Raw genomic sequence first — 12,466 nt, forward strand, 5'->3', positions numbered from 1 at the left:
GCCTGAGTGACTCTGTCTTCTTATAAAGACACCAGTCATATTCGATTAGGGGCCCCTCTTCTCCGGTATGGTCTCACAATTACATATGAAACAACACTATCCCAAATAAAGTCACCTTCTGAGGTACTGGGGGTTAGGATGTCAATATATCATTTTAGAGGGACAAACCCTAAGTAGCCTCTAAACACATTTAGAGATTGACGGCCTGGGGAAGAACTCCCAGGAGAGATCCTAGTGACCTTTGGTCCATGCCTTGCAGCCTATCTGAGGACACAGCAGAGATGGAGGATACAAGACAGACCCAGTGAGATGGATGTAGATGCATACCTTGCCCTCCTTTCTCAGTCCATCACCATGGCTCAAGTCTTTATTGTGCCACGTAGAGGCGCTCAGGGTGCTGGGGGCCCCAAAGTCCTGGGCTCTGCTTCCTGGGAATTTACAGTTCCTCTAAAACAGGGAGTGAAGAAGCAGAGAACAGAGAGAAGCCACTCCTCCTCTCTAACCTTCCCCACCTCATCTGGCTCAGATCGTTACAGCCCAGGATATGCAGCCAGAGGGCTAGCTTGAAGGGGACTGAGCCCCAGCTTCTTGCCCCTGGGACATCCAGCTACCTGTGGTGGCTTGCCAGGGGAAGAGGCAGGCAGGGACTTCCTGATCCAATTGCTCAGGTACATTTGAAAGGGAAAAGTGATGACAAAGCTTTTTGCACATTTCTTAATACATTTTAAAGTCCTTATCAAAACAAACCTCAAGGTCTGAATAAATTGGCTCCCGATACTGTCCAAGGAACAAGCTGGTTGGACAGTGTTTGGAGTTGGAGAGAGGACGGGTCAGTGACCAGGGCAAATGAACAGCCTGTCCCCTCACTTGGGCCCAGGCAGCTTCTTAAAGAGGTGCTTCTGCTGACAGTCTGGGAACCTGGAGTTCTCGGGGAGACAAGGAGGGGTCTCCCTCCTCACCCAGCACTTCGATCCCTTCCCCAGAAGCAATATTAGGACAAAGGCTGTCAGCAAATCCTCCCTGACACCCCTGAGATGGAGCAGGACAAGCACCCAAGCTTGGCCCCACTCTTACTTGTCCAGGAAAAGGCCAGCCTTGAAATCACAGCCAGAAAAGTGGGTCATTTCTGAGGTCAAAGAGCAACCACTGGCACAGCCTGTTGGGAGCAGGACTGGAGGGGGCTTTTGCAGAACCCCTCCCATTCTCAGTCCATTCTGCAGTGACTCATGTCTGAGGTGTTTGGTAGGAAATCTCCTTCCTGGTGCCAATGACCTCTCCCCTCACTGATCTCCCCAACTCAGCGATGACTTCCTCTCTAACAAGCTGGGGGGAGGGGCAGCCCGAGGGAGTGTTCTTTCTCTGTGGGCACCTCCCCCATGACTGACCTGAGCAGTGGCTAGGCCAGTCTGGCTTTGTGCCTCCCTCCTCAGCCCCGGGGCTGCCCACTGGACACCCAGGGCTGAAGATGTCAACCTCTGAGTTTGGGAGTAGGATTTATAGACCAAGGGGTTTCTATCCCAGGTTTTGGCCTCAGATAGGTACAGGGACAGGAGTGAGGGGCAGGTGGGCACTGGTGGCTCTGGGGATGGGTCAGTGAAGGAGTTCCTTCTAATGGTTTGTTTTCTCCCTGAAGAATGAAGCATTTGCAAAGACCGGTGGGAAGAGGGCATATAGATGTGAGCAGAGAAAACATAGGCAGTAAACTCTCTGATACTGCTAACAGTAATTTCTTTTCAGATATATCGCTTTGGGCAAGGGAAACAAAAGAAAAAATAAACAAACAAACATCAAACTAGAAAGTTTTTGTACAGCCAAGGAAATTATCAACAAAACAAAAAGACAACCAACTGAATGGGAGAAGATATTCACTTATGGAACATCTGATAAGAGGTTAATATCCAAAATATATAAAGAACTCATACAACTCAACAAAAAAAACAAACAAACAAACAATCCAATTAAAAACTGGGCAGGAGACCTAAACAGATATTTCTCCAAAGAGGAAATACAGGTGGCCAATAGACATATGAAAAGATGCTCAAGGTCACTAATCATCAGAGAATTGCAAATTAAAACCATAATGAGATATCACCTCATGCCTATCATCAATAAATCTAAGAACAAGTACTGGTGAGGATGTGGAGAAAAAGGAACTCTCATACACTGCTGGTGGGATTGCAAATTGGTACAACCACTATGGAAAACAGTCTGGAGGGTTCTCAAAAAATTAAAAATGGATATACCTTTTGACCCGGAAATTGCTCTTCTGGGTATTTATCCAAAGAAAACCAAAACAATAATTTGTAGAGACCTATGCACCCCTATATTTATGGCAGCATAATTTACAATAGCCAAGATATGGAAGCAACCTAAATGCTCATCAACAGATGACTGGTAAGAAGTTACGGTTCATATATACAATGGAATACTACTCGTCCATTAAAAAATGAAATCCTACCATTTGCAACTACATGGATGGACCTAGAGGCTATTATGCTGAGTGAAATAAGTCAGACAGAGAAAGATAAATACCATACGTTTTCACTTACATGTGGAATCTAAGGAACAAAAAGAACAAACTAAACAAAAACAGACTCACAAATATAGAGGACAATCTGGTGATGGCCAGAGGGGAGCGGGGTTGGGGGCCTGGGAGAAAGGGGTGAAGGGTTAAAGAAGTACAAATTAGTAGTTGATAGATGGTCACAGGGATGGGGAGCACGGCATAGGGAATGCGATTAGCAGTAATGTAATGGCTAAGTGGAGAGTCAGAGGAGAGAAGGAGCAATTAGGGGGATCGTTTCATAAACTATATAATTGTCTAACCAATGCACTGCACACTTGAAACTAATAATAAAATTTAAAAAAAAAAAAGAGAAAGAACTATCCGACTCTGACTGAGAAAGCTTTTAAGAAAAAAAGAACCTGTCTCGCCCACCCGCCCCCCAAGCAGTGGAGCCCATTTCCCTCTGCTTTGAAACTAGTGGACCTCTCTGGCTTCCTCAATACAGAGTGTGGTGAAAGTGATGCTGTAATGATTTACGAGGCTAGCCCAGGAAAGGCAATATTGCTTCCATCTGCCCGCTCTGTCTCCAGACATGCAGCCTTGGAACTCAGCCATCATATTGTGAGGAAGCCCAAGCCACATGTGGAAGGTATGGACGAATTTGTTGGGTTCGGCCTAACTGCAGCTGGAATGAATTGCCAGATATGTGGGTGAGTAAGCCTCCAGAGGATCCAGGCCTAGCCTTCCAGCTGCTTCAGCTGACATAGAGTGGAGAAGAGAAGAGCTGTCCCCACCAAGTCCTGCCTAAATTAAAGACTCACGAGAAAAATGAGTGGTGTCATTGTTTTGAGCTTCTGTTTGGGGATGGTTTACTGTGTAGCAGCAATAGATACCTGGTATAGATTGAGATACTTGGGAGTAGGCTGCTACTCTAATAAGACCTTAAAAATGGGGCTTTGGCACTGAGGGTGAACGGAGGATGGAAGGACCCTGAGGAAATGGCTCTTGAAAACCTAAACAGCTTCAAAGGGACTGTCAGGGCGAGCTGGGTGGCCCTGGAGGTCCACAGAGACATTTCTAGTTCCATGTGCTCTTCCAGAATTATGACACTCCCCATGAAGAAATGGGGCTTTATTTCTCCTCCTCTTGAAATTGGGCAGGCCCCAATTCTGCCTGATGAAAGAGGGCGAAATTAATACTGTCATTGTTTTAAAGCCACCGCAGAGGAGGAGCAGGAAAAGATAGACTCACAGGGCTGATCTGTCAGTCACTCTAAATAAACCCTTTAAAAATATATATATACATAGATTATATCCAAACTTAATAATAATAAAAAAATCTTAGTAACATGATTATAATTTGCTTTTTCATATTCGAACTTAATTCTAGGCCTTCCTATGGTTAAAAACACTAACTCATTAAGGGAACAACAATTTTACCATTCCAAGAAAATCAAGGTCACTAGTCTAAGCAAACTAGGGTGACTTTCTTGCTGGGCTGAGGTTACCCATAGACTACATTTTTGGCTGGGGCATGAGATCTAGAGCTATAGACACCTAAGGAGATTTTCTCCTGAAAATAGGGATAATTTGAGCCCAATTATAGAGTAGCTCTGCTTAAAGCTTTGAGATTACCCAGTTAACATCCTCTAAATGGAGTGGTCTCAGGCTGTGCCTTAGATTACACCGTCAATAATTATCAAGTTTGGTTTGAGTTTGCACCCCCTCTCCCCCAATTCCTTCCTCACTCTGCTGAAACTCCTCTATTGACTGCTTACGGCTATTCTGAATTCTTCTCATGTTCTTCTAAACTGTCAGGACCACATCTCTGGAATGTATTTAAATCCAATTGGATTCTGAGCATCTCTCCTGTTTTTGTCTGGCTCTCATTGAGGCCATTTCAGTGACAGATAGAATGCAGAGAGATGACCTTCGGCACATCATTTATAACAGCCTAAGAATTGGAAACAAATGAAATGCCCAGTAAAGAAACTATTGACTCTCAGTTAGGTTACACTCAAGATAAGGCAGCGAGGGAGGAAACATGCCAGAGGCCTGTCCAGGCCTGTGAGACCTCAAGTGAGAGGCAGCACTTGACATCTATAATCTACACAGCTCCATAAGCCAGCGCTGAGTGCCAGAAGCAGACTCTGACAGCTGCCTGGAGAGGTGAACACCAGGGTTGGGGAGAGCCTGTGCCTGTTTATTGAATTCCTGCTTGCAGGTACACAGAGACATGGGACATAGGCAAAGAGCTTACCTCACATCTGTGCCCAGAGCTTGAGATGCAGAAACACAGCACCTAGAACGGGCTTGCAACCTGTCTCCTACTCAAGGAAAGACTAGATAAACCCATTCCTACTAAGGGTCAGAAGTGGCCTTGGGATGTCTCTGTAGGGAGGGCTTAGGGAGGCCCATCTGGTTGAAGAGGAAGCTGGTGGACTTGGATAGAAGCTGCGTCAGTGTTTTTATTTGTAAATAGAGATTATAACTCACCACCCTTACAGCTACCCATTGGCACTTAGAGACCAGAAGCGTAAAGAGGGCAGTGCCTTACTTCACCAAAAAGACCCTCTGACGGTGGGGTTCAGGAGTCATGGGTAGGGACAGAAAATTGGACGTGACATGGCAGGTCCCTTGAAAGCAAAAAATTGTGTTTAAATTCCTCACAACAAAATGCATTCTCTGGCTTAGTGAACAAACAGGTTGGCAAGAATGGATAGGAGGTGCTTTCTGGGTAGGAAGCGGAAAGAGAATCTCACACCTGGTCAGGCAGTGTTCTCCAGAAGGCCCAAGGGTTTGTCACCTGCTCCTCCAGGTACTGAGTTGGCAAAGGACCTCGGTGGTCATTTAATTCTGTATCTAGTTGCTGTATTTTGCTGTATGTGTACCAGCACCAGCCCCAGACTTAGAATTAATCAGCCTTCACATCTATGGGTGGCACTTTTTGCATGGAAGTTGAAGAATCCAAAGAGAGAAGAAGGAAAATCCAAGCAGCTGGGGAGTGCTTCTTCCAGTTGCACACACAGGAAAAACCCCAATCCAAGGCAGCACAACTTTGGAGAGGGTGCTAGTCTAAGCACTGCAAAGTGGGCCTATGCAAAGGCACTCATGCTCAAATGTCAGTGGCTTGATGTGCAGAAGGCTGAGCAGGGGCTATGTCTGCAGCAGTGGAGGTAGCCCTCAAGCCCTGTCTGCTAATCTTTAAGGAGAGATGAGATTTGGGCAGGTGAGTGTAGGGACGAGCAGGACAGAGCATGCATGAGCAATTGTATATAGGTGGGAGAATGCTAGAGCCAGTGAATAGACTGGTCTGGCTGGAACAGAATATTTGGAACACATGGGGCTTCCTTGAATACCAGGCCGAGGAGTTTAGACCTTATCCTAAGAGCACTGGGGAGTTACAGATGGTTCTTAAGCAGACCAATTTGATGAATATCGTGATATATAAGGATAAATCTAGCCTATCCCACGTAGAAACTATTTTCAGTTGATAGTCTAGAGACAAGGAGGTCAGCCTGGCATCTATGGCCTTAATCCAGCATGAGTTGGTGGGGTCTAGGGGAAGGGAACTGACCAGTATTAGAAACACCCAGTGGAAGAATCCACAGAAGTTCTCCGGGGCTCCAGACTCACTCTGACACCACTACTTCTTGGTTTTTGGCATCAACACCACTAATCTGGCTATTTATGTGGGTGTTTTCCTGGAAAAACTTAGAGTAGTGTCCAAGAAAATGATTCAGTGGACATATGCAGACCTGAGATGATGAGTCCATATCAGGAAGGATGTTCACAAAGCTGAGTGTGAGGAAGAGCTGGTTTTCTGCAAGGCAGGCTCAACCCTGCTTCTGTGGATTTGGGTGTCAAGCTTGGGCTGGGCATGAAGCTCCGAGGAACCTGAGCTGATCTTGCAGGTCTGCAGGATGACAGCCAGAAGGCTCATCAATCCCTAAGTGGCAACCACAGGGTACTTTCTGGCAGGGCACTTGCTTATACCACCTGTTAACAACCACCTCCATATTCCCAGCAAGTAGTCCCAGGAGGCATCTTGCTCTATCAGTCAGCAGAATAACTGATGCTACAGACCTGGAACTCACCTAGTAGGTGACCATTCCATGTTAAGATACGTGAGAGCACAGATACCCTGCAGAGACCCGGACATTGAGAACTACAAAACATTTCAGAGAGCAAGCAGAGATCTAAACAAATGGAGGGATATGGTGTGTTCATGACTCATTAGATTCAGTACTGTTAAGGTATTAATTCTCCCCAAATTGTTCCATAAAGTCAGTGAAATCCCAATCAAAATCTCAGGAGGCTCTTTTGTAGAAATTGACAAGCTGATTCTAAAATTTACATGGAATAACCAAAACAACTTTGAGAAAGAACAGAGCAGGAGGTGCACTTCCTGACTTCAAGTTTATTATAAACCTGTGATATTGGCATAAAGATAGACAAATAGATTGATGGCACAGAATAGGAAGTCCGGAAATAAACCCAAACATATGGACGAATGATTTTCAACAAAGGTACAAAGGTAATGCAGAGGAGAAAGAACAGTGTTTTTAACAAATGGCGCAAAAGAGTGAACATCAATCCATACCTCTCACCATATACAAAAACTAACTCAGAAAGAATCACAGACTTAAATATAAAGTCTAAAACTATAAAGCCTGTAGAAGAAAACAGGAGAAAAGCTGTGTGCCTTGGGTTAGCAAAGTTTTCTTAGATATGATACCAAAAGCACGACCCAAAGAAGAAAGAAACTGATGAAATGGACTTAATCAAAATTAAAATTTTCCTCTCTTTGAAAGACACTTAAAAGAACAAAAAGATAAGCCACAGGTCAAGAGAAAATATGTACAAATCATATACCTGATCAAGGCCTTGTAACCAGTATATAAAATGAATTCTTGAAACTCATTAGTAAGAAAACAAGCAAAACATTTTTTTAAAAATTGGCCAAAGACTTGAACAGACACTTCTCCAAAGAAGATACAGGTCCACGGCCATGCCACCCTGAACAAGCCCAATCCTGTCTGATCTTGGAAGCTAAGCAGGGTCAGGCGTGGTTAGTACTTGGGTGGGAGACCACTTAGGAAGACCAGGTGCTGTAGGTATAAAAAATAAAAAAATAAGGGATTGTATGCTGACAAGGTCCTTGCAAAATGTGAGGTCAACCAAGGGTTGCCTCGCCTAAAAAAATTAAAAAAAAAAAAGATACAGATGGCAAATACATGAAAAAATGCTCAACATTGCTAGACACTGAGAAATGCAAATTAAAATAACAATGAGATAGCATTACACACCTATTGGAATGGGTAAAATTAAAGAGACTGATCATACCAAGTGTTGGAAGGGATGTGGAGTGACTGGAGCTCTCATACACTGAGAGTATAAATGATACCATCACTTCAGAAAATAGTATGTTAGTTTCTTGTCAGTAAAACATACTTCTATCATATGATCCAGCCATTCCACTCCTAGGTATTTACTCTAGAGACACTAAAGTATATGCCCATTCCAAGACTTGTGCATAAATATTCATAGAAGCCTTATTTATAATAGCTCCAACAGGAAATACCCTAAATGTTTATAAACTGGGGGATGGATAAACAAATTGTCATACATCCATACAATGAAAAATCCATACAACTCCAGCAATAAAAAAGAAATAAACTATTAGCACAAGCAAAAATATAGATAAACCTCAAAATAATTATGCTAAGTGAAAGAAGCCACACTAAAGAGAGCACACTTCATGTGACTTATTTGTAGTTTAATCAGTGATTGCCTGGGGTGGTGGGGAGGGAGAGGAAGGAGGGAAGAATTACAAAGGGGCGAACTTTTGGGGAGACATTCACTATCTTATGCTGATAGTTTCCCACATATAAACACTTTATAACTTACGAAGTTCTACACTTTATATGTGTGCAGTTTATTGTTTGTAAATTATATTTTAATAAACCTTTTTTGGAGAAAAACAAACCTCCACGTTCTCTGATTCCATTCAGTGTAAAAGCCAAAGTCCCTACAGTGGCAATGCTAAGTGGCTGACTGACCTCTATTCGTAGTGCTGTTTCCGCAGCTTCCGGAACAGTGCTTACAACACAGAAAGAGCAAATGAGTATTTGTTGAATTAATGTCTAGCAGGCCCCCAACTAATTGTAATTGTTTGATAATTGTTGTTAAGAATGAGGTGGGGTTCCTTAAACAATTAAACATAGAGTTTCCATAGGACCCAGCAATTCCACTCCCAGGTATATTCTCAAGAGGAATGAAAACACATGTCCACATTAAAAAATCGTTCGTAATAGCCAAAAGCTAGAAACAACCTAAATGCCCATCAAGTGTTGAATTAATAAACACAAGGTGGTATATCCCATAATAGAATTTTATTTGGCCATAAAAAAGAATGAAGCACTGATACATGTTACAACGTGGATGAACCTTGAAACCATTAGGCCACATATTATACAATTCCATTTATACAAAATGTTCAGATTAGGCAAATCTATACAGATAGGAATGAAGTTGTTGCTTAGGTCTGGGGGCATTGACAGGGAGATGGCAGGGTGGGGGTGAAAGCTAAAAGGTACAGTATTTTTTTTTTGGTGATGAAATGTTTTAAAGTTGTGATGGTTGTATGTATCTGTGAATATATTAAAAAACACTGAATCATATACTTCAATGGGTGAGTTGTATGGTATGTAGATTATATCTCAATAGAATATGAAATAAATGTAAAATAAAGAACATGGTGGTATGCCAGGGGAAGGCACAGCTCTTGCTCAGAGTTTGAGCGGAGAGCGGGTAATTTCTTATTGCTGTCAGTTCACTGGCAGGGTTAGGATCCTACCAAGTGCTCCCTGATAATGGAGGTGGCTCGATGTGCCCAGCAGAGAAGGGGCTAAGGGCTCAGAGAGGGCACTGGGTTTGCTCAGGTCACACTGATGGTGAGCTCTGAATGGAGGAAGGTCTCTTTCTCTTGGGACAAGCAAATGACAGCAAGTTGCTCGCAGCCCTGCTCACGATTCTCGCTGCTGCCTTGAGATCTACGGAGCGACATGACATCCCCCAATTGATTCGCAGTGATAATACCTTCTATTTATACCAAACACCTCTCCTCCCAGGAGAGTGCTGTGTTTTCCCAACATTGATTCAGTAAGCCAGCCAGACTGAATTGAATTAAAATTCACAGCAGCCACTCACAGCAAGCCTACCACTTTTCTCTGCCTGTCCGCTCCTTGGTGCACTGCTGTGATGCTCACAGGAAAAGAGGGAAGTCAAGAACATTGTTTTTCTACACACCTGCCCCAACTGAGTGACCTCTGCCCCGAGCCTGCTCCAGACCTGGGGGAAGGGGAGATTTGTGCCACCCTAGGGCCCTTCTCTCAGAGGAGAAATACAATGCAGAAGAGAGGGGTCTTCCAGTGTAACACTCTCTCCTTTTAAATTATTAAAACTCAAAGGTGAGAACTGCTAATGATGGAATATCAGGCACAAAAGAGAAATATATTGAGGGTGGCACTGGAGCCTTTTCTAACTCTTAATTCATACCACGTAGGCAGCTATCTATTTCGCCTTGGCAAAAGGGCAACATAGGTTCCTGATTGGCATGACTGGAGAGTTCTCCACTGGGCAGAGACTTCTGACTCCCTGGTTAATGGGAAGGAAGGTTCAGATGGGCTCTGCTCTTCCCTCTTAGTACAGGTCCAACTGGTCCTGGACACTCCATATACCTGACCTGAGGGACAGAGAGCAGGGAGGGGCCAGAGAGGAGCCTGCTGGATTGATGGATGGATACCTCCCCGACCCCCCGTCCCAACATACACAGAGAATTTCACCTTCTCTGTACCTCTATTTTGCTCTGTGCCTGGCAGAGTGCCTGGGGGCCAGAGTCTCTTACATACACACCCACTCCTGACACTGCTACCCACAGTCAATTAATCAATCAATCAAGAGTGAGTCCTTTTTGTAGACACTGTGCACCTGCCCTGGGCCACCTTCTATGGGAAAGAGCACATCTGTTGGGGAGATGCAGATGGCTTTAGAGATGATAGTTCGAGTGTCTCCCGGGGTAGCGGGAAACCACATGGCACAAAATCCTCAGGGGCTGCAGTCCTAATGAGTTTTTTCTCACAGAGCTTGGGATTTCAAGGTGAGGAACCACCTGAGGATTAGTTAGTCTTCCCCCTGTCCCCACCTCTCCCCTCATCCCCTTGCCAATATCGATAGCTGGTAAAGGGCAGGAGCTCTAGTGTCCGTCCGCAGTAGCTGAGCTTCTCAGGACGAAAGGAGGTAGGAGCAGGGCTGGAGCAGGGAGAATGTGAGTACCAGGCTCTGTCCAGGCCCAAGTCAGGCAAGCATCCAACTTATAGTCAAAGTCTGCTGAGTCTCTACAATGTTCTTTTTAATGAATTAGTGCTGACCCCCCATGTCAGGGAACCAAGGAAGCCACTGCCTGCTTGCTTGAAAATTTAATTAACCACCTCTGTCTGGCTCTTTGCCTAAGAAACAGGGCACTTTCTCTAAACGACAAGGGAGGTAATTTGCAATCTTTCTGAAATGTTGGAGGAATCTAGTGTCCTGGAGGAAAGGATAGGAAGGAGATGAAGAATGTAGTCTTGGAGAGTGTTCTGTAGGATGGGGGAAGGGATGGAAGCTGAACAAGGAGGCTGACCCCACCTCCTTCACTCTGCCTAGCCCACTAAGCTTCACTCAGTTCCCCACCAGTTCCCATCCCTTAACCTGGCTCATCTGGCCAGTTCACAAACATATCAAAATAACCCTTGTTCCCTTTCCAGGGGAAAAAAGCAAACTGCACAACAGAAAGACTTCTACAACCACAAATTAACCCCCTGTGAGATCCTGTTAAATCCAGATTTACTTCTGTGTGCTATGTCCTCTACCTCAAATGTTTCAGCCAAAATCTCATGTTGGCACTGATTGCCCGTCCCACTAATTACAGCCCCATTTGTTGGATGGACTCTGGAGCCAGGCTGCCTGGGTTCAAATGTCAGCTCTGCCATTTGCTAGTTGTATAATTGTGGGCAAATTACCGAACCTCTCTGTGCCTCAATTTCCTCATCTATAAAATAGAGGAAATAGTAATACCTACTTTATCGAGTTGCCGTGAGGACTAAATGCATTAATCTACCTAAGTATTTATAATAGTGCTTACAACATAGTATGTGCCAAGAAAATGTTAGCTTATAACAAATTACATAATTTGTCTACAATTTGGTTGAAATTCACTTTCATAATTTGAGCGGCAATTTCTTTAATAATTCATGGGGAAATATTTATAAAAGTTTTCATAGATTAACTGATTCCCCAGTCCATTTTTGCAAATCGCATCTTAAGTTTCTCAGCTGAGAATTCTCTGATCACGAGGATGTTTGTCACATCTTAGGGTGGGAGGAATTGCTGTAATTTCCACATTTTAATGGCATGCTTCATATGTCTCTTGGGGCTAAAGATGAGAAATTGAGTCAGTTGTTTGAAGTGGAGTCAACATAAGCAACTTCATTAATGGGGACTCATCTTTGTCATTGTCTGCTGAAGTAGCCACAGTGCTGTCTTCAATGCTTGCTGAAAACCTTCAAGCATTTTCTGGTGTCCCTAGGGATGCTGCGCTTTACTCAATAGTAACAAGTGCAATCCAAGTAACAAATAGTAGAGTCACGAGTAGAAAAATGTTTAGCGCATTCTCTCTCCCTCACCAGGCAGACATGACCAACAGGACAAAAGAGCTCGGCTCAGGCCCCTACTCCCACCCAGGGTACTCACTAGCTGTGCAGGGCATGTGCATTCTCTCTTCATCAAAAGGATGCTCCTCTCCATCAAAAGGATACTCATGATGAACCAATGATCCCATCTGTATGAAAGGTTTTGAAGTTGTTTTAGTCAGTCTTACTATAAACAATCCTAATGATGCCTTTTCTCACTGATATTAGTC

General features: G+C 44.0%; 1 pseudogene; it reads left to right on the forward strand.

Annotated features, from left to right (window-relative positions):
• The first annotated feature begins 7,506 nt into the window (after positions 1 to 7,506).
• On the forward strand, positions 7,507 to 7,625 carry LOC120622443 (uncharacterized; annotated as a pseudogene).
• Positions 7,626 to 12,466: the final 4,841 nt, after the last annotated feature.

This window comes from Pteropus medius, unplaced genomic scaffold (genome assembly GCF_902729225.1).
Source record: "Pteropus medius unplaced genomic scaffold, Ma_sr-lr_union100, whole genome shotgun sequence".
Lineage (NCBI taxonomy): Eukaryota > Metazoa > Chordata > Mammalia > Chiroptera > Pteropodidae > Pteropus > Pteropus medius.